This window comes from Tamandua tetradactyla, chromosome 3 (genome assembly GCF_023851605.1).
Source record: "Tamandua tetradactyla isolate mTamTet1 chromosome 3, mTamTet1.pri, whole genome shotgun sequence".
Lineage (NCBI taxonomy): Eukaryota > Metazoa > Chordata > Mammalia > Pilosa > Myrmecophagidae > Tamandua > Tamandua tetradactyla.
In genome coordinates this window covers 178,403,938-178,430,487 of record NC_135329.1, presented here as the reverse complement: position 1 = coordinate 178,430,487, position 26,550 = coordinate 178,403,938, and the positions used below count along the sequence as shown (strand labels likewise).

The 26,550-nt window shown below is 38.6% G+C and overlaps 1 protein-coding gene across 1 annotated transcript in view; it reads right to left on the bottom strand.

The window, feature by feature from the left end:
- ABI2 (abl interactor 2) overlaps positions 1 to 26,550 on the bottom strand; it is a 200,066-nt gene that overhangs the window by 115,411 nt on the left and 58,105 nt on the right.

The window sequence follows — 26,550 nt, the reverse complement described above, 5'->3', positions numbered from 1 at the left end:
AGGTGGAATATTATACAGCTGTAAGAGAGAATAAAGTCAAGAAGCAGGTAACAACATGGATGAACCTTGAGGACACTGTGCTGAGTGAATTTAGGCAGAAACAAAAGGACAAATATTATATGTTCACACTAATATGAACTAACATTAATGAGTTAACTTGGAGAACTAAAGTTAAGAACACAGGTTATCAGGACACAGAAATAGGGTAGAGATTGGGCATTTGGTGTGGAAGGAATAAAGATTGTGTAACAGGATTGATTGCAAAAATTCAGAAATGGATAGCTCAACACTACCACACTATAGCACAATAATATAAGTCCAGTGAATGAAGCTGAATGTGGGTTTGATTGAGGGAGAAGGACTGGGGGAACATATGAAATCAGAAGGAAAGATAGAGACTGATTAGGAATGTGTGGAGTGGAAAATGACGGTGATTAAAATTAACAAATACAAAAATGTTTTTGCACAAGGGAAAACAAATGAATGTCAACATTGCAAGGTATTGAAAATGGATGGTATACAGGTATAATCAATACAAGCTAGGGTTTATACTCAAAAGTAACACTGTAATATGCTTCCACCGAATATAACAAAGGCATTATGTCAAAACTAAATGTCAACAGGCAGAGGACATGGGGGAGGGGTATGGATTATTTGTGGAAGAAAAGGAAATGACTTCATATAGGTTATGAGGGTGAAGGCATGTCTATATACTTAGGTTGGTGATCTAGTTTGCTAGCTGCCAGAATGCAACACACTAGAGACAGATTGGCTTTTAATAAAAGGGGATTTATTTCATTAGTTCTTCAAAGGAAAGGCAGCTAACTTTCATCTGAGGTTCTTTCTTACGTGGGAAAACTCAGGGTTATCTCTGATTGCCTTCCCTCCAGGCTTCTGGGTTCCAACAACTTTCCCCAGGGGAGATTCCTTCCTGCATCTCCAAAGGCCTGGGCTGAGCCGCGACTATGCCAAGCTGCTCTCTCATTTAAGCACCAGCCAATTAAGTCAAACATCATTCACTGCAGCAGGAACGCCTCCTAGCCAACTGCAGATGTAATCAGCAACAGATGAGGTTCACGTATCACATACCATTGACTCATGTCCACAGTAACAGAACTAGGTGCCTTCACCTGGCCAAGTTGACAACTGAATCTACCACAGTTGGATTGTATGATGTGTGAATAAAACTGTTCAAAAATGAACAGAGAGAAACATGTGCTAGAGAAAATGCAGAGACAGAGAGAGGTACCTATTCACTGTCAGTAGGGAAATGAGAGGTGCAGCCCCCTGGAGGACAGTGTGGTGGTTGGAGGCTAGGGTTGGGTTACCATATGATTCTGACACCTGTTGTTCAGTATATACATGTAGGAACTGAGTATGGGGACACGAACGGACATTTGTACAGTGGGGTTTTTGGCAGCAGTGTTCATGATTCACAATAGATGGAGATGACCTGAGGGTACAATGACTGAAGAATGGAAGAGTGAAACTATGGTGTATGTCTATAGACAATGGACAGTGGAAAGAAGGAATGAAGTTGTGAGGCATGCAACTAGGTGTATGAACCTTAAGGACTGTGTGTTGAATGAAATGTCAGGAACAAAAAGACAAATATTATCATGCCTCAATCAAATGGACTAACTATAATACAAAAACTAGAAGAACTGAAGTTGAGAGCATGGGCTATCAGGGTGGAACCTATTATAAAGGGTCTTAGATTGTAAGCTCTAAAAGCAGTCACATATATTCAGGAGTTGTAACTGTTATTTCTAAATTCTGAGATACTGAGCTGTTTGTTTATAATCGTCTTTCCCAGAAACTTCAGGTATTTATGTGACACCTAAAACTCAGAGGTGAAGCTCTGTAGGTATAAAAGTCAGCAGTACCCCATACACGAACTGTTTAAAAAGGTGAAAAAGTGATCAAACTTCGAGGAGAAATATGAACGAAGCTGATCTGGACAGGGCTAAGGTAAAGCAGATTACAGGGTAAAGAAAAAACTCTTAAAAGTTTTTATAATGTGACACTGTGATTGTGAAAATCTTGTGTCAGATGCTCCCTTTATTGGGGTATGGACAGATGAGTAAAAAAATATGGATAAAAAACAAATAATAGGGGGGATAAAAGTTAAAATAAATTGGCTAGATGGAAATACTAGTGGTCAATGAGTGGGAGGGATAAGGGGTATAGGATGTATGAGTTTTTTCTTTTTATTTCTTTTTCTGGAGTGATGAAAATGTTCTAAAAAATGATGATGATGATGAATACCCAACTGTGTGATGATATTGTGAGTCACTGATTGTCACCATGTATGGACTATGTATAAGTGAAGATTTGTCAATAAAAATATTTTTTTAAAAAAAGAAGCAATACACATATTAAGATACAAAACAAAATAGAGAAAAAAAGATTAAGAGCTATTTCCAAGCCACACAGCAAAGCAACGGTAAAGGTACATATTATATGCTACTACAAAACACAATCATCTTGTCCTGCTTATGTAGGAAGGCTGTGTGGTTCAGTACAGAGTACACAAGCCTCTTTTCCTGTAGCAGAGAAGCTAAGCCTATCTACAGTTATGCCTAAGATTTACTTCCAGAAAACCTCTTTTGCTGCTCAGATGTGGCCTCTCTTGCTCTAAACTCAACATCCTCCCTGCTATGACATCCAGGAGTGAAAATCTCCCTGGTAACGTGGGACATGATTCCCAGTGACAAGTTTTACCTGGGCACTGTAGGATCAACAAACCCTTCCTGACTAAAAGAAGGAAAAGAAATGTAACAAAGTTATCAGTGGCTAAAAGAGTTCAAACAGATTTCAGAGGCCCTTCTGGAGGCTACTCTTAACCAAATTATAGCTAGATATTACCAGTTAACATGGTTTGCCAGCCCCCCAAAACAACACTTATGTTAACCCTAAAGAACACCAAGGGTTCCATCTGAGATTCTACAAAAGTTTCACGCACTAATATTACTTCCCAGAAACCTACAACCTCCAGAGAGGTTCTTATGCCAGGTAAATCCTGAAACCCAGAAGTATCAGCCTCTCCAAGAACATCAGCTGGTTCTATCTTCCTATAACATATTATAGACACCCCTCTCCAACTTGAAAAAGTTGAAAGGGCAGAGCCCAAATACCCCTAAAGACTGGAAGACGGATCAAAGAGAAGGAGGAGTTATAACAAAGAAGACAGGACTTATCAAATGAGTAATACTGCTGAATCATTATATTGATATTTCTTTTAGTCTCCAGTGTCTCACAGTAGTTTGAAGGAAAAATTTAAAATTATGGACTTGTAACCATACCACACTTTGAAATGTGTTCATAACTACTTGCTACAATGTACTTAGAAATGCAGTTTTTATATATGTTATACTTCATAATAAAAATGCTTTAAAAAATAAAACAAAAGTATGTAAGCCTATAAACAAGAAAACATTCATCTACCTACCATTTACTATGTATGTCAACATGAACAAGAATCAGTTTCTCAATTTCCTTGATTAAAGAGATTATTATAATCAAATAATACTATCCACTTGAAGAGTCAAGAATTACTGCCTAAGTTTATTTCATCTTTTTTATTTTAATTGTTAATCACAGTTTTTGCATGCTTTGCAGTGGGAACATATTTCATTCTTTTTCCATGTGAATATCCCATTATGGCAGCAAAATTTTCAAAAAAAATTTTTTTGCAGTGCATGGCATGGGCATCAAATCCCTGCCTCCCACATAGCTGGTGAGATTCCTACCACTGAACTATTCAAGCACCTCTTTTGAAATATTTTTACTGATAAAACAACATATAAACATTCTAAACATACATTCCATATATGGTATATAATCAATGGCTCACAATATCATTACATAGTTGGGTATTCATCACCATAATTTTTTTGAACATTTGCATCACCCCAGAAAAAGAAAAAAGAAAAAACTCATACATATACCTTTCCCCTTCCTTTCATTGACCACTAGTATTTCCATCTACCCAATTTATTTCAATCTTTGTTCCCCCTATTATTAGTTTTTATCCACATTGTTTACACATTTGTCCATACCCTAGCTAAAAGGAGAAGCAGACACAAGGTTTTCATAATCACAGAGTCACACTGTTAAAGCTGTATCATTATACAATCATAATCAAGAAACAAGGCTACCGGAACACAGCTCTAGTTTCACACACTTCCCTCCAGCCACAACAATACCATAAACCAAAAAAGGGATTATTAATATAAGTGTAAGAGTAACCTCCAGTATAACCTCTCAACTCACTTTAAAATCCTTCAGCCACTGAAACGTTAGGTTGTCTCATTTCTCTCTTCCCCAATTCGGTCAAGAAGGTTTCCTCAGTCCTTTGATGCTGGGTCCCATTTCGTTCTGTGGTTTATGTCCATGTTGCCAGGGAGGTTTACACCAGTGGGATTCACGTCCCATGAAGAGGGGGAGGCAGTTAGTTCACTTGCTGTGTCGGCTTAGAGAGAGAGGCCACATCTGAGCAGCAAAAGAGGATCTCTGGGGGTGACTCTTAGACCTAATTTTAAGTAGGCTTAGCCTATCCTTTGCAGGAATAAGTTTCATAGGGGTGACCCCCAAGATCAAGGGCTCGGCCTATTGATTTGGTTGTCCCCAATGGTTGCTAGAGTATCAGAAATTCACCAATGGGGATGTTGAATATTATCAGCTTTCTCCAAATTTTCCCAAGGGGACTTTACAAATACTGCTTTATTCACTGCCCAAATCTCTCTGGGATTTATCGGGACATCACACTAACCTGGACAAACCAACAAAATCTCATGTCCTATTCAAGATTCCATGGACTTATGGTGTTAACTAAACTGACCATACAAGTTAAATTAAGAAATGCACTACCCAAAATATAAATTTTGGACCAAATAACATCTCTCCCTTCAGTCTTACACAGAAGTTGAAGTTCTAAAACATGGACAATATCATCCTTTCCCCAGTCTTCTGATATACCTTAGTCCTATCCAGATCAGCATCATTCCTTCTCTACTTGATGTCTGATCATATTTTCAACTTTTTAAACAGTTCCAGTGTGGGGTAGTGCTGAGTTTCATAGTTTCAGAACTCTGAGTCTCAGGTGTCATATAAATACTTGAAATTACTGGGAAAGGCCATGTTATATACAAACAGCTCAGTATCAAAGAATTTAAAATTAACAGTTACACCTCCTGAATAAATGACTACTGCAGGAGCTTACAATCTAGGACCCTTTACAATAAGCCCCAGCTTAATAACCTATGCTCTCAATGTTAGTTCACTGAAACTTTATATTATAGTTAATCCATACTAAAGCATGATAATATTTGTCTTTTTGTTTCTGAAATTTCATTCAACATACGGTCCTTATGGTTCATTCATTTAGTTGCATGCTTCACAACTTCATTCCTTCTTTCAACAGCTCATTAGTCCATTTATGTATACACCATAGTTCCCCCTTCCATTCCTCAGTTATTGTACCCTCGAGCCACCTCCATTCATTGTGTATCATGAACACTGCTGCCAGAAACCCCAGTGTGCAAATGTCCACTGTGTCCTTACACTCAGTTCCTCCAGGTCTACACTGACCAGTGGGGTTTAGGGTCATATGGCAACCCCACCCCTAGCTTTCTGTGGAACAACCATACTGCCCTTCAAGGGGATAGACCTCTCATTTCCCTACAGACAGTGAATAGGTACGTCTCTCTATCCATATTCTCTCTAGCACTGGTTTCTCTCTGTTCATTTTTAAGCAGTTTCATTCACACATTATACAGCCCAACCTAACTGTATAGACATATTCTATCTGAAGACATTTCCTTTTCTTCCACATAGAATCCATACCCCTTTCCCAATCGCCCCACCTGCTGACATTCAGTTTTGGCATAAAGCCTTTGTTACATTCAGTGGAAACAAATTACAATGTTATTGATGACTAGATTCTAGTTTACATTGATCGTATTTTTTCCCACATAATATCTATTTCCAACACCCTGCAAAATTGATATTCATTTGTTCTCCCTAATGCAAAAACATTTTTTAATTTGTTTATTTAATCACCATCATTAAACACTCAAGGCTTTCCTAAATTATACCATATTAGTCTTCATACTTTACCTTTTCTTCTGATTTCATACATGCCCTCGGCCCTTCTTGCTCAATCATACTCACATTCACCTTCATTCACTGTACTTATATTATTGTGCTACAACAGGTAGTATTGTGCTATTCATTTCTGAATTTTTACAATCACTCCTGTTGCAAATCTTTATTCCCTCAGCACCAAATGCCCAATCTCTATCCGATTTCTATCCTGATAACCTGTGTTCTTAACTTCAATTCTCCAAGTTAACTCATTAATGTTAGTTCATATCAGTGACATCATACAGCATTTATCTTTTTGTTTCTACCTAATTTCACTCAGTATAATGTCCTCACAGTCCATCCACGTTGTTACATGCTTCATGACTTTATTCTGTCTTACAGCTGTATAATATTCCATCATATGTATACATCACAGCTAATTTAGCCACTCTTCCACTAACGAACATTTGGGCTGCTTCCATCTCTTGGTAACGGTAAATAATGCTACTATAAACATTGGTGTGCAAATGTCTGTTTCTATCCTTGCCCTCAGGTTCTCTGAATAGATACCTAGCAATGGTATTGCTGAATCATATGGCAATTCTATACTAGCTTCCCAAGGAACCGCCAAACTGGCTTCCACATGGTTACACCAATTTACATTCCCACCAACAGTGGATAAATTGTACCTCTTTCTACATACCCTCTCTAGCACTTGTCATTTCTGTTTTTATTCATAATGGCCATTCTAGTGGGTATCAGATGATATTTCATTATGGTTTTGATGTGTATTTCCCTAATAGCCAGTAAAGTTGAGCATCTTTTTATATGCCTTTTAGCCATTTGTATTTCCTTTCCTGAGAAGTGCCTACTCACGTCTTTTGCCCATTTTTTTATTTGGGTTGTTCGTCTTTTTGTTGCGTTGAACAATTCTTTATATATTCTGGATACTAGTCGTCACCTAATATGTGATTTCCAATATTGTCTCCCATTGCACAGACGGCCTTTCACTTTTCTGACAAAGTTCCTTTGTACAAAAGTGTTTAAATCTGAGGAGTTCCCATTTATCTTTTTCTTTCTTCAAGGCCTGTACTTTAAGTGTAAGATCTAGGAAACCACCTCCTTTTACAAATTTTATAAAATGCTTCCCTACATTTTCTTCTCAAAATTCTATGGTCTCAACTCTAATGTTTAGGTCTTTGATCCATTTTGAGTTAATTTTTTTTTATTATTAATTAACGGAAAAAAAGAAATTAACCCAACATTTAGAAATCATACCATTCTACATATGCAATCAGTAATTCAAAACATCATCACATACATGCATGATCATCGTTTCTTAGTACATTTGCATCGGTTTAAAAGAACTAGCAACACAACAGAAAAAGATATAGAATGTTAATATAGAGAAAAAAAATGAAAGTAATAATAATAGTAAAAAAAAAAAAAACAAAAAACCAATAGCTCAGATGCAGCTTCATTCAGTGTTTTAACATGATTACTTTACACTTAGGTATTATTGTGCTGTTCATTTTTGAGTTTTTGTATCTAGTCCTGTTGCACAGTCTGTATCCCTTCAGCTCCAATGACCCATTATCTTACACTCATTCTAAATCCTGCTGGACTCTGTTACCAATGACATATTCCAAGTTTATTTTCGAATGTCGGTTCACATCAGTGGGACCATACAGTATTTGTCCTTTAGTTTTTGGTTAGACTCACTCAGCATAATGTTCTCTAGGTCCATCCATGTTATTACATGCTTCATAAGTTTATCCTGTCTTAAAGCTGCATAATATTCCATCGTATGTATATACTACAGTTTGTTTAGCCACTCTTCTGTTGATGGACATTTTGGCTGTTTCCATCTCTTTGCAATTGTAAATAACACTGCTATAAACATTGGTGTGCAAATGTCCGTTTGTGTCTTTGCCCTTAAGTCCTTTGAGTAGATACCCAGCAATGGTATTGCTGGGTCGTATGGCAATTCTATATTCAGCTTTTTGAGGAACCACCAAACTGTCTTCCACAGTGTTTGCACCATTTAACATTCCCACCAACAGTGGATAAGTGTGCCTCTTTCTCCGCATCCTCTCCAGCACTTGTCATTTTCTGTTTTGTTGATAATGGCCATTCTGGTGGGTGTGAGATGATATCTCATTGTGGTTTTGATTTGCATTTCTCTAATGGCCAGGGACATTGAGCATCTCTTCATGTGCCTTTTGGCCATTTGTATTTCCTCTTCTGGTAGGTGTCTGTTCAAGTCTTTTTCCCATTTTGTAATTGGGTTGGCTGTCTTTTTGTTGTTGAGTTGAACAATCTCTTTATAAATTCTAGATACTAGACCTTTATCTGATATGTCATTTCCAAATACTGTCTCCCATTGTGTAGGCTATCTTTCTACTTTCTTGATGAAGTTCTTTGATGCACAAAAGTGTTTAATTTTGAGGAGCTCCCATTTATTTATTTCCTTCTTCAGTGCTCTTGCTTTAGGTTTAAGGTCCATAAAACCGCCTCCAATTATAAGTTTCATAAGATATCTCCCTACATTTTCCTCTAACTGTTTTATGGTCTTAGACCTAATGTTTAGATCTTTGATCCATTTTGAGTTAACTTTTGTATAGGGTGTGAGATATGGGTCTTCTTTCATTCTTTTGCATATGGATATCCAGTTCTCTAGGCACCATTTATTGAAGAGACTGTTCTGTCCCAGGGGAGTTGGCATGACTGCCTTTTTAGCAAAGATCAAATGTCCATAGATGAGAGGGTCTATATCTGAGCACTCTATTCGATTCCATTGGTCGATATATCTATCTTTATGCCAATACCATGCTGTTTTGACCACTGTGGCTTCATAATATGCCTTAAAGTGAGGCAGCACGAGACCTCCAGCTTTGTTTTTTTTCCTCAAGATGTTTTTGGCAATTCAGGGCGCCCTGCGCTTCCAGATAAATTTGCTTATTGGTTTTTCTAATTCTGAAAAATAAGTTGTTGGGATTTTGATTGGTATTGCATTGAATCTGTTAATCAATTTAGGTAGGATTGACATCTTAACTATATTTAGTCTTCCAATCCATGAACACGGTATGCCCTTCCATCTATTTAGGTCTTCTGTGTTTTCTTTTAACAGTTTTTTTAGTTTTCTTTATATAGGTTTTTTTGTCTCTTTAGTTAAATTTATTCCTAGGTATTTTATTCTTTTAGTTGCAATTGTAAATGGGATTTGTTTCTTGATTTCCCCCTCAGCTTGTCATTACTAGTGTATAGAAATGCCTCAGAATTTTGAATGTTGATCTTGTAACTTGCTACTTTGCTGTACTCATTTATTAGCTCTAGTAGTTTTGTTGTGGATTTTTCCAGGTTTTCGACGTATAGTATCATATCGTCTGCAAACAGTGATGGTTTTAATTCTTCCTTTCCAATTTGATGCCTTGTATTTCTTTTTCTTGCCTAATTGCTCTGGCTAGAACCTCCAACACAATGTTGAATAATAGTGGTGATAGTGGACATCCTTGTCTTGTTCCTGATCTTAGCGGGAAAGTTTTCAATTTTTCCCCATTGAGGATGATATTAGCTGTGGGATTTTCATATATTCCCTCTATCATTTTAAGGAAGTTCGCTTGTATTCCTATCCTTTGAAGTGTTTTCAACAGGAAAGGATGTTGAACCTTGTCAAATGCCTTCTCTGCATCAATTAAGATGATCATGTGATTTTTCTGCTTTGATTTGTTGATAGGTTGTATTACATTAACTGATTTTCTTATGTTGAACCATCCTGGCACACCTGGGATGAATCCTACTTGGTCATGATGTATAATTCTTTTAATGTGTTGTTGGGCACGATTTGCTAGAATTTTATTGAGGATTTTTGCATCTATATTCATTAGAGAGATTGGTCTGTAGTTTTCATATTTTGTAATATCTTTGCCTGGTTTTGGTATGAGGGTGATGTTGGCTTCATAGAATGAATTAGGTAGTTTTCCCTCCACTTCGATTATCTTGAAGAGTTTGAGGAGAGTTGGTACTAATTCTTTCTGGAATGTTTGATAGAATTCACATGTGAAGCCGTCTGGTCCTGGACTTTTCTTTTTAGGGAGCTTTTGAATGACTAATTCAATTTCTTTACTTGTGATTGGTTTGTTGAGGTCATCTATTTCTTCTTGAGTCAAAGTTGGTTGTTCATGTCTTTCCAGGAACCCGTCCATTTCATCTAAATTGTTGTATTTATTAGCGTAAAGTTGTTCATAGTATCCTGTTATTACCTCCTTTATTTCTGTGAGGTCAGTAGTTATGTCTCCTCTTCCATTTCTGATCTTATTTATTTGTGTCCTCTCTCTTCTTCTTTTTTTCTATCTTGATAAGAGCCCATCAATCTTATTGATTTTCTCATAGAACCAACTTCTGGTCTTATCGAATTTCTCTATTGTTTTCATGTTTTCAATTTCATTTATTTCTGTTCTAATCTTTGTTATTTCTTTCCTTTTGCTTGCTTTGGGATTAGTTTGCTGTTCTTTCTCCAGTTCTTCCAAGTGGACAGTTAATTCCTGCATTTTTGCCTTTTCTTCTTTTCTGATAAAGGCATTTAGGGCAATAAATTTCCCTCTTAGCACTGCCTTTGCTGCGTCCCATAAGTTTTGATATGTTGTGTTTTCATTTTCATTCGCCTCTAGGTATTTACTAATTTCTCTAGCAATTTCTTCTTTGACCCACTTGTTGTTTAAGAGTGTGTTGTTGAGCCTCCACGTATTTGTGAATTTTCTGGCACTCCGCGTATTACTGATTTCCAAATTCATTCCTTTATGATCCGAGAAAGTGTTGTGTATGATTTCAATCTTTTTTAATTTGTTAAGACTTGTTTTGTGACCCAGCATATGGTCTATCTTTGAGAATGATACATGAGCACTTGAGAAAAAGGTGTATCCTGCTGTTGTGGGATGTAATGTCCTATAGATGTCTGTTAAGTCTAGCTCATTTATAGTAATATTCAGATTCTCTATTTCTTTATTGATCCTCTGTCTAGATGTTCTGTCCATTCATGAGAGTGGTGAACTGAAGTCTCCAACTACTATGGTATATGTGTCTATTTCCCTTTTCAGTATTTGCAGTGTATTCCTCACGTATTTTGGGGCATTCTGGTTCGGTGTGTAAATATTTATGATTGTTATGTCTTCTTGTTTAATTGTTCCATTTATTAGTATATAGTGTCCTTCTTTGTCTCTTTTAACTGTTTTACATTTGAAGTCTAATTTGTTGGATATTAGTATAGCCACTCCTGCTCTTTTCTGGTTGTTATTTGCATGAAATATCTTTTCCCAGCCTTTCACTTTCAACCTATGTTTATCTTTGGGTCTAAGATGTGTTTCCTGTAGACAGCATATAGAAGGATCCTGTTTTTTAATCCATTCTGCCAATCTATGTCTTTTGATTGGGGAATTCAGTCCATTAAGATTCAGTGTTATTACTGTTTGGATAATATTTTCCTCTACCATTTTGCCTTTAGTATTATATATATCATATCTGACTTTCCTTCTTCCTACACTCTTCTCCATACCTCTCTCTTCTGTCTTTTCATATCTGACCCTAGTGCTCCCTTTAGTATTTCTTGCAGAGCTGGTCTCTTGGTCACAAATTTCCTCAGTGACTTTTTGTCTGAGAATGTTTTAATTTCTCCCTCATTTTTGAAGGACAATTTTGCTGGATATAGGAGTCTTGGTTGGCAGTTTTTCCCTTTTAGTAATTTAAATATATCATCCCACTGTCTTCTAGCTTCCATGGTTTCTGCTGAGAAATCTACACATAGTCTTATTGGGTTTCCCTTGTATATGATGGATTGTTTTTCTCTTGCTGCTTTCAAGATCCTCTCTTTCTCTTTGACCTCTGACATTCTAACTAGTAAGTGTCTTGGAGAACGCCTATTTGGGTCTATTCTCTTTGGGGTGCGCTGCACTTCTTGGATCTGTAATTTAGGTCTTTCATAAGATTTGGAAAATTTTCAGTGATAATTTCTTCCATTAGTTTTTCTCCTCCTTTTCCCTTCTCTTCTCCTTCTGGGACACCCACAACACATATATTTGTGCGGTTCATATTGTCCTTGAGTTCCCTGATACCCTGTTCAAATTTTTCCATTCTTTTCCCTATAGTTTCTGTTTCTTTTTGGAATTCAGATGTTCCATCCTCCAAATCACTAATTCTATCTTCTGTCTCTTTAAATCTATCATTGTAGGTATCCATTGTTTTTTCCATCTTTTCTACTTTATCCTTCACTTCCTTAAGTTCTGTGATTCGTTTTTTCAGTTTTTCTATTTCTTCTTTTTGTTCAGCCCTTGTCTTCTTCATGTCCTCCCTCAATTTATCAATTTAGTTTTTGAAGAGGTTTTCCATTTCTGTTCGTATATTCAGCATTAGTTGTCTCAGCTCCTGTATCTCATTTGAACTATTGGTTTGTTCCTTTGACTGGGCCATATTTTCAATTTTCTGAGCGTGATCCGTTATCTTCTGCTGGCATCTGGGCATTTAGTCAGATTTCCCTGGGTTTTGAACCCAACAGGTTGAAAGATTTTTCTGTGAAATCTCTGGGTTCTGTTTTTCTTATCCTGCCCAGTAGGTGGCGCTCGTGGCACACGTTTGTTTGCCAGTCCCACCAGTAAAAGCTGCTGTGGGTCCTTTAACTTTGGAAAACTCTCGCCATGGGGGAGGTTCACCAGCCGAAGCAGCTTGGAAGAGTGTCAGCCGGCCCGGGGGTCCGAACGCGAGGAGGGTCGTCGGCCACCACAGCCCGGGAGAGCGCCCGTCCGAATTTCCTAGTCGGCCCGGGGCACCAAGCGTGGGGGGAGGGCGCCAGCCACCGTGGCCCGGGAGAGTGCACCGTTCCCAGCCGGCCCAGGGAGTCACGTGTTTGGAAGGGACCCCCCCGGTCACCGTTTTCCGCGGCCTGGGGATATCCGACCCAATTCTCTCAGTTGGTCCGGGGGGCCTCACGTGGTGGGGGCGCCAGCCGCCGCAGCTTGAGGGGACTGCCTGTACAATTCTGCTAGCTGGCCTGGGAAGAAGGAAGGGAGGAACTCCGGCCACTTGCCGCCCCGCCCGGGGAAGCCCGCGCCCCTCGGCAATCTCACCAAAGTGGGTTCTCCGAGCCCATCAGCTGTTCCAGGATGGGGTACACTCTTTTTTATCTCTGTCGTGGCTCCGGGAGCTGTTCTGTATCGTTTGTACTCCCCTAGTAGCTGTTCTGGAGGAGGAAAGGTGAGGATGGCAAGGTTGTCGAAGACTGTGGCGGAGGAGCCGGTGAAGGCGGAAGAGGGCACGGTGGTGGTTGGAGAGCCGCTGGAGTAGGAGGAGAAAGGGCAGGATAAGATGGCGGATGGAGCGCCGCCGGAGCAGAAGGGAAAAGAGAAGGGCAAAATGGCGGCGGGAGCGCCGCCGGTGGAGAAAGAGGAAGAGGAGGGCTAGATGGCAGCGGGCGCGCCGGTGGAGAAAGAGGAACAGGAGGGCTAGATGGCGGTGGGAGTGCCGGCGGAGAAAGGGGAACAGGAGGGCTAGATGGCGGTGGGAGTGCCGGCTGAGAAGGGGGAAGAGGAGGGCTAGATGGTGGCGGGAGCGCCGCCAGCGGAGAAAGAGGAAGAGCCATTTTGAGTTCATTTTTGCATAGGGTGTGAGACATGGATCCTCCTCCATTGTTCTGCATATGGAAATCCAAGTCTCCAAGCATCATTTCTTGAAGAGGCAGCTCTGTCCCAGGTATGTTGACTTGACTGCCTTACCAAGGATCAATTGCCCATAGATGAGAGGGTCTATAACTTATCACTCTATTTGATTCCATTGGTCAGTATATCTGCTTTATGCCAGTACCATAATGTTTTCACCACTGTAGCTTTGTAATATGCTTTAAAGTCAGGTAATGTGAGACCTCCCACTTCATTTTTCTTTCTCAAGATATTTTTAGCTATTTGGGACACCCTGCCCTTCCAAATAAATTTAGTTACTTGTTTTTCTATTTCTGCAAAGTAAGTTTTTGGGATTTTAACTGGTTTTGAATTGAATCTATAAATCAATTTAGGTAGAAATGACATCTTAGCTATATTTAGTCTTCCAATCCATGAACGTGGTATGCCCTTCCATTTATTTAGGTCTTTTGTGATTTCTTTTAGCAGTTTCTTATACTCTTCTGTATAAAATTCTTTTGTGTCCTTAAACTTTTTCCTAAATATCTGATTCTTTTGGTTGCTAATGTAAATGGGTTTTTTTCCTTGATTCCTTCTTCAATTGCTCATCACTAATGTACAGAAACAGTACTGATTTTTGGGGGCTGATCTTGTACCTGCCACCTTGCTGTTCTCATTTAGTAGCTCTAGTAGTTTTGCTGTGCATTTTTTGGGATCTTCAATGTACAGTATCATATCATCTGCAAACAATGAGACTTTTACTTCATCTTTACCAATATGGACGCCTTTTATTTCTTTTTTCTCATCTGTTTACTGTGGTTAGAACTTCCAGCACAATGTTGAATAACAACAGTGACAGTGAACATCTTTTCCTGTCTTAGGGGTAAAACTTTCAAACTTTCACCATTGAGAATGGTGCTAGCTGGGGGATTTTCATATATTCATTTTATCATTTTGAGGAAGTTCCTCTCTATTCCTATCCTTTAAAGTGTTTTCATCAAGAAAGGATGTTGAATTTTGTCAAACGCCTTTTCTGCATCAATCGAGATGATCATCTAGTTTTTCCGCTTAGATTTGTTGATATGGTGTATTACATTAATTGATTTGCTTATGTTGAACCATCCTTCAATACCTGGAATAAATCCCACTTGGTTATAGTGTATACCACTTTTAATGTGCGGCTGGATTTGAATTCCAAGTATTTTATTGAGGATTTTTACATCTCTATTCATTAGAGAGATGGGTCTGTAATTTTCTTTTTTCATAGAATCTTTGTCTGGCTTTGGTATGAGGGTGATATTAGCTTCACAGAATGAATTAGGTAGCTTTCTGTCCTCTTCAATTTTTTTGAAGAGTTTAAGCACGATTGGTACTAAATCTTTTTTGAATGCTTCGTAGAATTCACATGAGAAACCATCTAGTCCTGACTTTTCATTTTGGGAGCTTCCTGATGAGCGATTCATCTCTCTACTTGAGATTAGTTTGTTGAGGTTGTCTATTTCTTTTTTTAAAAATTTATTTTATTTATTAAACATAACAACATACAAACACAAACATTCTTACCATATGATCATTCCATTCTACACATATAATCAGTAATTCACAATATCATCACATAATTGTATATCCATTATCATGATCATTTCTTAGAACATTTGCATAAATTCAGAAAAAGAAATAAAAAGAAAATAGAAAAGAATTCATACATACCATACCCTTTATCCCTTCCTTTCATTGATGATCAGCATTTCAATCTACTAAATTTATTTTAACATTTTTCCCTCTCTTATTTATTTATTTTTAATCCATGTTTTACTCATCTGTCAATAAGGTAGATAAAAGGAGCATCAGACACAAAGTTCTCACAATCACACAGTCACACTGCAAAGCTTTATCATTACATAATCATCTTCAAGAAATATGGCTAGTGGAACACAGCTCTATGTTTTCAGGCAGTTCCCTCCAGTCTCTCCATTACACCTTAACTAAAAAGGTGGTATCTATTTAATGCATAAGAATAACCTCCAGGATAACCTCTCCACTCTATTTGGAATCTCTCAACCATTGACAATTTATTTTGTCTCATTTTGCTCTTCCCTGTTTTGGTTGAGAAGGTTTTCTCAATCCCTGGATGCTGAGTCCCAGCTCATTCTAGGATTTCTGTCCCACCTTGCCAGGGAGGTCCACACTCCTGGGAGTCATGTTCCCGTCTATTTCCTCTTGAGTCTATAATGGTTGTTCATGACTTTCTAGGAAGTTGTCCATTTCATTTACATGGTCTAGTTTATTAGCATATAATTGCTCAAAGTATCCTCTCATTACCGCCTTTATTTCTGTGGGGTCAGTGGTTATATCTCCTCTTCCAACTCTGATTTTATTTATTTGCATCCTCTTTCTTTTCCTTTTTGTCAACCTAGCTAAGGGTCCATCGATTTTAGTGATTTTCTGAAAGAACCAACTTCTGATTTTGTTCATTTTCTTGATTGCTTTCATGTACTCAATTTCATTTATGTCTGCTCTAAACTTCGTTATAGCTTTCCTTTAGCTTGCGTTGGGGTAAGTTTGCTGTTCTTTCTCTAGTTCTTCCAAGTGAACAGTTAATTTCTCAATTTTTAGTCTTTCTTGTTTTTTAATATAGGCATTTAAGGCAAGAAATTTCCCTATTAAAGCTGTCTTTGCTGCATCCCATAAATTTTGATGTGTGGTGTTTTCATATTCATTTGCCTTGAGGTATTTAGTGATTTCTCTTGTAATTTCTTCCTTGACCCACTGGTTGTTTAAGAGTGTGTTGTTGAGCCTCCACATATCTGTGAATTTTCTGGCCTACTCACTGCCTGATATTTATTTTCAAGTTCATTCCTTTATGATCTGTGAAAGTGTTCTCTATGATTTCAATCTTTTTAAATTTACTGAGGCTTGCTTTGTGACCCAGCATATGGTCTGTCCTTGAGAATGATATATGAGAAAAAGGTGTATTCTGCTGTTGTGGAGTGTAATGTTTTATAAATGTCTGTTAAGTCTAGTTCATTTATTGTATCTTTCCAATGCTCTGTTTCTTTATTGATCCTCTGTCTAGATGTTGTATCCATTGATGAGAGTGGGGAACTGAATTCTCCAACTCTTATGGTAGAAGTGTCTATTTCTCCCTTCAGTGTTGTCAGTGTTTGCCTCGTATACTTAGGAGTACTTTGGCTCGGTGCCTAAATATTTATGATTGTTATGTCTTCTTGCTGAATAGGTCCTTTTATTAATACACAGTGTCCTTTGTCTCTTTTAATAGTTTTACATTTGAAGTCTAATTTGATGGATATTAGTATAGCTACTTCTACTTTTTTCTGATTGTTGTTTGCATGAAATAACTTTTCCCAACCTTTCACTTCCAACTTATTTTTGTCTTTGGGTCAAAAATGATCTCCTGTATATAGTATATAGATGAGTCCTGTTTTTTAACTGATTCTACCAGTCTATGTTTTGTTGTTGTTTCTTTACATGGGCAGGAACTGGGAATCGTTCTCAGGTCTCAGGCCTGGCACGCGATAACTCTACCACTGAGCCCCTATGGCCCACCCAGTCTGTCTTTTGATTGGGGAGTTTAATCCATTAGCATTTCGTGTTATTACTATAAAGGCAGTACTTTTTTCTATTATTTTGCCTTTTGGATTTTATATGTCATATCTATTTTTTCCCCTTTTTATTTTTACTGATAGTCATTTCTACACTCTACTTCTCTCTCCTATCTTTTCCTATCTGCCTTTAGTGCTTCCTTTAGTATTTCTTACAGAGCCGGTCTCTTGGTCACAAATTCTCTCAGTGATTGTTTGTCTGAAAATGTTATAATCTCCCCCTCATTTTTGAAGGACACTTTTGCTAGATATAGAATTTTTGGTTGGCAGTTCTTCTCTTTTAGAATCTGAAATATAGCATTCCACTGCCTTCTTGCCTCCATGGTTTCTATTGAGAAATCCACTCTTAGTTGTATTTGGCTTCCCTTGTATATGATGGATTGCTTTTCTCTTGCTGCTGTCAAAATTCTGTGTTTCTCTTTGACATCTGACAGTTTGATGAATAGTGTCTTGGAGTATGTCTACTTGGATTTATTCGGGGTATGTTGTATTTTTGGATCTGTAACTTTATGTCTTTCATAAGAGATGGGAAATTTTCAGTGATAATTTCCTCCATTAATCTTTCTCCTCCTTTTCCCTTCTATTCTCTTTCTGCAACACTCACAACACATATATTAGTGTGCTTCATGTTGTCATTCAATTCCCAAGACCCTGCTCATATTTTTCCATTTTTTCCCTATATTTTCTTTTGCATGTTGGATTTCAGATTTCCCATCCTAGTTCACTAATCCTTTCTTTTGCCTCTTCAAATCTGTTGTTGTAGGTTTCCCTTGTTTTTTTTTTTTTATCTCTTCTACTGTGTCTTTCATTCTCATAAGTCCTGTGATTTGTTTTCTGAAACTTTCAATTTCTTATTTTTGTTTCCTCAATGCCTTCTTTATATCCTCCCTCAACTCACTAATCTGGTTTTGATGAGATTTTTCCATGTCTGTTTGAACATCCTGAATTAGCTGTTTCAACCCCTATATCTCATTTGAATTGTTCATTTGTTCCTTTGACTGGGCCATATCTTCAATTTTCCTAATATGACTTCCTATTTTTTGCTGACGTCTAGGCATCTGATTTCTTTAATTAGTTTATTTTTGAGGTTTTCATTCTCTTACCTAGTGCATCCTTAGTGGATGGCTTTGTCCTCTATCTGTTCTCTAACATTCAATTCAACTTATTCTAGAACTCTAGCATAGGTTCTGTTTAACTGAATTGATCAGAATTTTTCAGTTTTTGTTTTTCTGTTTCTTCCCCTGCCTATATGAAACGTTTTTTTTTTTTGAGGAGGGTCTCCTCAGATATTATAGACCCCAGTCAGCTTTCCTGACCAGACTAGCCCATGTCTCAGGAGGAAAGAAAGAGGAGCTAGCATAGTTTTCCTTGAGGGTGAGAATCAGCAGGGTGCCAGACTTTCCTATCTTGCCCAGCATGTGGTGCTTGTCTGCCTGGGACTTTCCACCAGAGTAAAGTGATGTGGTACCTTTAATTTCAGTAGACTCTCCCTGCTGGGGATGTGGTTGAGACAGAGGAAAGACTGTAAATTGGCCCTAATTGCTTTAGTTTTCTAGTCCCTGGGGTCTGCATTCCTTGGGGGAGGGATTCTACTTGAGCTGAGTCCCACCTTTTTCTTGGGGAAGGTACAGCCCTTAAGAACTTAACTCCTTTCACGTAACTAGTTACTTTGTTTTTCAGAGCAGCTTAATTCCCCCCTTGCGTGAGGCAGAACTGTTAACTGAGAGGGCTTCCAGTTGTATCTATTGAGCTGTTATAAGTAGCAGAAACAAAGGTGGGGGGATCCTTTTAAGAGCAGGATCCCTGTTCCTTGGATTTGTCAATCAAGTGTTTAAAATGGTAAGTGACTCTATGTACCTCCAGGGTCTGTATTCCCGCCCCCTTTTATATTTTTAGGGTCCTGTCCTTTTCCAGTATTTTGTGCTGTCTGACTGAAAAAGCCTCCTTTTTAATTGTTTTTCTTTTTCCATCAGTCCATCTCTGCCAGGACAAAAACTTCTAGTACCTTTAACACTTATACTAGGATAATCTGTGTTGGGGGCCTATTTTCAGTAGTCAAAATTTGTTAACTAATTCTGCAAGTGGAGCTTGGTTGAGCTCAGGCCTCGCTGCTTATAAAGTCTGTTTCCTTTCCCCTCAGGGAACCAGACTGCTGTGCCCATAGGGGAGGAGGGCAGGCCTCCACAGTTTAGGGTACTTACAGTTCTGTGTGAGATCTCAGCTGGTCTAACTTGTCCAGATTGATATACAATGTGTGTCCAGTCAATGATGCAGCCCAGGCAGTTTTCTGTACTGTTCCTGGCTATTTACTAGCTGTTCTGGAAGACACACTAAATTCCACATCTCACTAAGCCACCAACTTGTCCCCTCTTTTCATAATTTTAACAAAGCATTCATTAGTAACTTCAGTGAAATTAAGGTTTGCTGAAAATAACTTTCAAAACAAATATAAAAAAGAAAAAGAAAAAAAACACCATACATTCTAAGGTTCCACAGCAGCTAAGAGAGGAATATTCATTTTTAATTTCATGTATTGATACACACAAAAGGTATTAAATTAAGAAAAAAAGTATTAAATTATATTGCCATTAAAATTCCATTTCTATCCCGGTGCGCGGTGCCCACGCCCCACAGTAGCTGGCCCACCCACCCTCCTCTCCCCTCTTTGTCCGCCAGCCCGGTGCGCAGCGCCCATGCCCCGCAGCAGCCGGCCCGCCTGCCCTCCTCTCCCTTCTTTGTCCGCCGGCCTGGCGCGCGAAACCCACGCCCCGCAGCCGCCGGCCCGCCCGCCCTCCTCTTCCCTCTTTGTCCGCCGGCCCGGCGCACGGCGCCCACGCCCCGCAGCACCCAACCCGCCCTCCTCTCGCCTCTTTGTCCGCCGGCCCGGCGCGCGGCGCCCACGCCCCGCAGCAGCCAGCCCGCCCGCCCTCCTCTCCCCTCTTCCCCCTCCTGCTCTGGCGGCTCTCCAACCACCACTGTGTCCTCTTCCGCCTTCACCGGCTCCTCCGCCACCGACCTCGACAGCCTTGCCACCCTCACCTTTCCTCCTCCAGAACAGTTACTGGGGTAGTGGAGACAATACAGAGCAGTTCCCGGAGCCATGACGGAGATCAAAGGGATGGCGTACCACATCCTGGAACGGCTGACTGTCTGGGAGAACCAGCTCCGGTGAAATCACCAGATGTGCAGGCTTTCCCGGGTGGGATGGCAAGCGGCCGGAGCCCCTCCCTTCCTCCTTCCCAGGCCAGCTGGCAGAATTGGTCAGGCGGTCCCCTTGGGCCACAGCGGCTGGCGCCCCCACCACGTGAGGCCCCCCGGACCAACTGAGAGAGTTGGGTCGGAAATCCCCAGACTGCAGAGAACGGTGACCGGGCGGTCCCTTCCAAACACGTGATTCCCCAGTCCAGCTGGGAACAGTGCACTCTCCCAGGTTGTGACAGCTGGCGCTCTCCCACCACGCTTGGCGCCCCGGGCCGACTAGGAAATTCGGTCGGGCGCTCTCCCGGGCTGCGGCGGCCGGCGACCCTCCCCGCGTTCGGACCCCCGGGCCGGCTGGCACTCTTCCAAGTCGCTTCGGCTGCGGAACCTCCCCTACGGCGAGAGTTTTCCAGAGTTAAAGGACCCACAGCAACTTTTACTGGTGGATCCCGTAGACAAACGTGTGCCACGAGCGCCACCTACTGGGCAGGATAAGAAAAACAGAACCCAGAGATGTCACAGAAAAATCTTTCAACCTGTTGGGTCCAAACCCAGGGAAATCTGACTAAATGCCCAGACGCCAGCAGAAGATAACGGATCACGTTCAGAAAATTGAAAATATGGCCCAGTCAAAAGAACAAACCAATAGTTCAAATGAGATACAGGAGCTGAGACAACTAATGCTGAATATACGAACAGAAATGGAAAACTTCTTCAAAACCGAAATCGATAAATTGAGGTAGGACATGAAGAAGACATGGGCTGAACAAAAAGAAGAAATAGAAAAACTGAAAAAACAAATCACAGAGCTTATAGAAGTAAAGGATGAAGTAGAAAAGATGGAAAAAACAATGGATACCTACAATGATAGATTTAAAGAGACAGAAGATAGAATTAGTGATTTGGAGGATGGAACATCTGAATTCCAAAAAGAAACAGAAACTATCCGGAAAAGAATGGAAAAATTTGAACAGGGTATCAGGGAACTCAAGAACAATGTGAACCGCACAAATATATGTGTTGTGGGTGTCCCAGAAGGAGAAGAGAAGGGAAAAGGAGGAGAAAAACTAATGGAAGAAATTATCACTGAAAATTTCCCAACTCTTATGAAAGACCTAAAATTACAGATTCAAGAAGTGCAGTGAACCCCAAAGAGATAAGACCCAAATGGGTGTTCCCCAAGACACTTACTAGTTAGAATGTCAGAGTTCAAAGAGAAAGAGAGGATCTTGAAAGCAGCAAGAGAGAAGCAATCCATCACATACAAGGGAAACCCAATAACACTATGTGTAGATTTCTCAGCAGAAACCATGGAAGCTAGAAGACAGTGGGAATATATTTAAGTTACTAAAAGAGAAAAACTGCCAACCAAGACTCCTATATCCAGCAAAACTGTCCTTCAAAAATGAGGGAGAAATTAAAACATTCTCAGACAAAAAGTCACTGAGAGAATTTGCGACCAAGAGACCAGCTCTGCAAGAAATACTAAAGGGAGCACTAGAGTCAGATACAAAAAGACAGAAGAGAGAGACATGGAGAAAAGTGTAGAAAGAAGGAAAGTCAGATATGATATATATAATACAAAAGGCAAAATGGTAGAGGAAACTATTATCCAAACAGTAATAACTCTAAATGTTAATGGACTGAATTTCCAAATCAAAAGACATAGACTGGCAGAATGGATTAAAAAACAGGACCCTTCTATATGCTGTCTACAGGAAACACATCTTAGACCCAAAGATAAACATAGGTTGAAAGTGAAAGGTTGGGAAAAGATATTTCATGCAAATAACAACCAGAAAACAGCAGGAGTAGCTATATTAATATCCAACAAATTAGACTTCAAATGTAAAACAGTTAAAAGAGACAAAGAAGGACACTATATACTAATAAAAGGAACAATTAAACAAGAAGACATAACAATCATAAATATTTATGCACCGAACCAGAATGTCCCAAAATACGTGAGGAATACACTGCAAACACTGAAAAGGGAAATAGACACATATACCATAGTAGTTGGAGACTTCAATTCATCACTCTCATCAATAGACAGAACATCTAGACAGAGGATCAATAAAGAAATAGAGAATCTGAATATTACTATAAATGAGCTAGACTTAACAGACATCTATAGGACATTACATCCCACAACAGCAGGATACACCTTTTTCTCAAGTGCTCATGGATCATTCTCAAAGATAGACCATATGCTGGGTCACAAAGCAAGTCTTAACAAATTTAAAAAGATTGAAGTCATACACAACACTTTCTCGGATCATAAAGGAATGAATTTGGAAATCAGTAATACGCGGAGTGCCAGAAAATTCACAAATACGTGGAGGCTCAACAACACACTCTTAAACAACAAGTGGGTCAAAGAAGAAATTGCTAGAGAAATTAGTAAATACCTAGAGGCGAATGAAAATGAAAACACAACATATCAAAACTTATGGGACGCAGCAAAGGCAGTGCTAAGAGGGAAATTTATTGCCCTAAATGCCTTTATCAGAAAAGAAGAAAAGGCAAAAATGCAGGAATTAACTGTCCACTTGGAAGAACTGGAGAAAGAACAGCAAACTAATCCCAAAGCAAGCAAAAGGAAAGAAATAACAAAGATTAGAACAGAAATAAATGAAATTGAAAACATGAAAACAATAGAGAAATTCGATAAGACCAGAAGTTGGTTCTATGAGAAAATCAATAAGATTGATGGGCTCTTATCAAGATAGAAAAAAAGAAGAAGAGAGAGGACACAAATAAATAAGATCAGAAATGGAAGAGGAGACATAACTACTGACCTCACAGAAATAAAGGAGGTAATAACAGGATACTATGAACAACTTTACACTAATAAATACAACAATTTAGATGAAATGGACGGGTTCCTGGAAAGACATGAACAACCAACTTTGACTCAAGAAGAAATAGATGACCTCAACAAACCAATCACAAGTAAAGAAATTGAATTAGTCATTCAAAAGCTCCCTAAAAAGAAAAGTCCAGGACCAGACGGCTTCACATGTGAATTCTATCAAACATTCCAGAAAGAATTAGTACCAACTCTCCTCAAACTCTTCAAGATAATCGAAGTGGAGGGAAAACTACCTAATTCATTCTATGAAGCCAACATCACCCTCATACCAAAACCAGGCAAAGATATTACAAAATAAGAAAACTACAGACCAATCTCTCTAATGAATATAGATGCAAAAATCCTCAATAAAATTCTAGCAAATCATATTCAACAACACATTAAAAGAATTATACATCATGACCAAGTAGGATTCATCCCAGGTATGCAAGGATGGTTCAACATAAGAAAATCAATTAATGTAATACACCACATCAACAAATCAAAGCAGAAAATCACATGATCATCTCAATTGATGTAGAGAAGGCATTTGACAAGATTCAACATCCTTTCCTGTTGAAAACACTTCAAAAGATAGGAATACAAGGGAACTTCCTTAAAATGATAGAGGGAATATATGAAAAACCCACAGCTAATATCATCCTCAATGGGGAAAAATTGAAAACTTTCCCCTAAGATCAGGAACAAGACAAGGATGTCCACTATCACCACTATTATTCAACATTGTGTTGGAGGTTCTAGCCAGAGCAATTAGACAAGAAAAAGAAATACAAGGCATCAAAATTGGAAAGGAAGAAGTAAAACTATCACTGTTTGCAGATGATATGATACTATATGTTGAAAACCTGGAAAAATTCACAACAAAACTACTAGAGTTAATAAATGAGTACAGCAAAGTAGCAGGTTACAAGATAAACATTCAAAAATCTGTAGCATTTTTATACACTAGCAATGAACAAGCGGAGGGGGAAATCAAGAAACGAATCCCATTTACAACTGCAACTAAAAGAATAAAATACCTAGGAATAAATTTAGCTAAAGAGACAAAAAACCTATACAAAGAAAACTACAAAAAACTGCTAAAAGAAATCACAGAAGACCTAAATAGATGGAAGGGCATACCGTGTTCATGGATTGGAAGACTAAATATAATTAAGATGTCAATCCTACCTAAACTGATCTACAGATTCAATGCAATACCAATCAAAATCCCAACAACTTATTTTTCAGAATTAGAAAAACCATTAAGCAAATTTATCTGGAAGGGCAGGGTACCCCGAATTACTAAAAACATCTTGAGAAAAAAAAACGAAGCTGGAGGTCTCGCGATTCCGGACTTTAAGGCATATTATGAAGCCACAGTGGTCAAAACAGCATGGTACTGCCATAAAGATAGATATATCGACCAATGGAATAGAATAGAGTGGTCAGATATAGACCCTCTCATCTATGGACATTTGATCTTTGATAAGGCAGTCAAGCCAACTCACCTGGGACAGAACAGTCTCTTCAATAAATGGTGCCTAGAGAACTGGATATCCATATGTAAAAGAATGAAAGAGGACCCGTATCTCACACCCTATACAAAAGTTAACTCAAAATGGATCAAAGATCTAAACATTAGGTCTAAGACCATAAAACAGTTAGAGGAAAATGTAAGGAGATATCTTATGAATCTTACAACTGGAGGCGGTTTTATGGACCTTAAACCTAAAGCAAGAGCACTGAAGAAGAAATAAATAAATGGGAGCTCCTCAAAATTAAACACTTTTGTGCATCAAAGAACTTCATCAAGAAAGTAGAAATACAGCCTACACAATGGGAGATAATATTTGGAAATGACATATCAGATAAAGGTCTATTATCCAGAATTTATAAAGAGATTGTTCAACTCAACAACAAAAAGACAGCCAACCCAATTACAAAATGGGAAAAAGACTTGAACAGACACCTACCAGAAGAGGAAATACGGATGGCCAAGAGGCACATGAAGAGATGCTCAATGTCCCTGGCCATTAGAGAAATGCAAATCAAAACCACAATGAGATATCATCTCACACCCACCAGAATGGCCATTATCAACAAAACAGAAAATGACAAGTGCTGGAGAGGATGCGGACAAAGAGGCACACTTATCCACTGTTGGTGGGAATGTCAAATGGTGCAACCACTGTGGAAGGCAGTTTGGCGGTTCCTCAAAAAGCTGAATATAGAATTGCCATACGACCCAGCAATACCATTGCTAGGTATCTACTCAAAGGACTTAAGGGCAAAGACACAAACGGACATTTGCACACCAATGTTTATAGCAGCGTTATTTACAATTGCAAAGAGATGGAAACAGCCAAAATGTCCATCAACAGAAGAGTGGCTAAACAAACTGTAGTATATACATACGATGGAATATTATGCAGCTTTAAGAGAAGATAAACTTATGAACCATGTAATAACATGGATGGACCTAGAGAATATTATGCTGAGTGAGTCCAGCCAAAAACTAAAGGACAAATACTGTATGGCCCCACTGATGTGAACCGACATTCGAGAATAAACTTGGAATATGTCATTGGTAACAGAGTCCAGCAGGAGTTAGAAACAGGGTAAGATAATGGGTAATTGAGGCTGAAGGGATACAGACTGTGCAACAGGACTAGATACAAAAACTCAAAAATGGACAGCACAATAATACCTAATTGTAAAGTAATCATGTTAAAACACTGAATGAAGCTGCATCTGAGCTATAGGGTTTTTTTTTTTTTACTATTATTACTACTTTTATTTCTTTTCTCTATATTAACATTTTATATCTTTTTCTGTTTTGTTGCTAGTTCCTCTAAACCAATGCAAATGTACTAAGAAACGATGATCATGCATCTATTTGATGACGTTAAGAATTACTGAGTGCATATGTAGAATGGTATGATTTCTAAATGTTGTGTTAATTTCTTTCTTTTTTTCTTTCCGTTAATAAAAAAAAAATTCCATTTCTATATAAAATTATAATTATAAATTATAGCCAAAACAAAAAAGTATTAAATTATATTGCTAATAAAATTCTATTTCTATATAAAATTATAATTATAAATTATAGTCAAAACAAAAAATT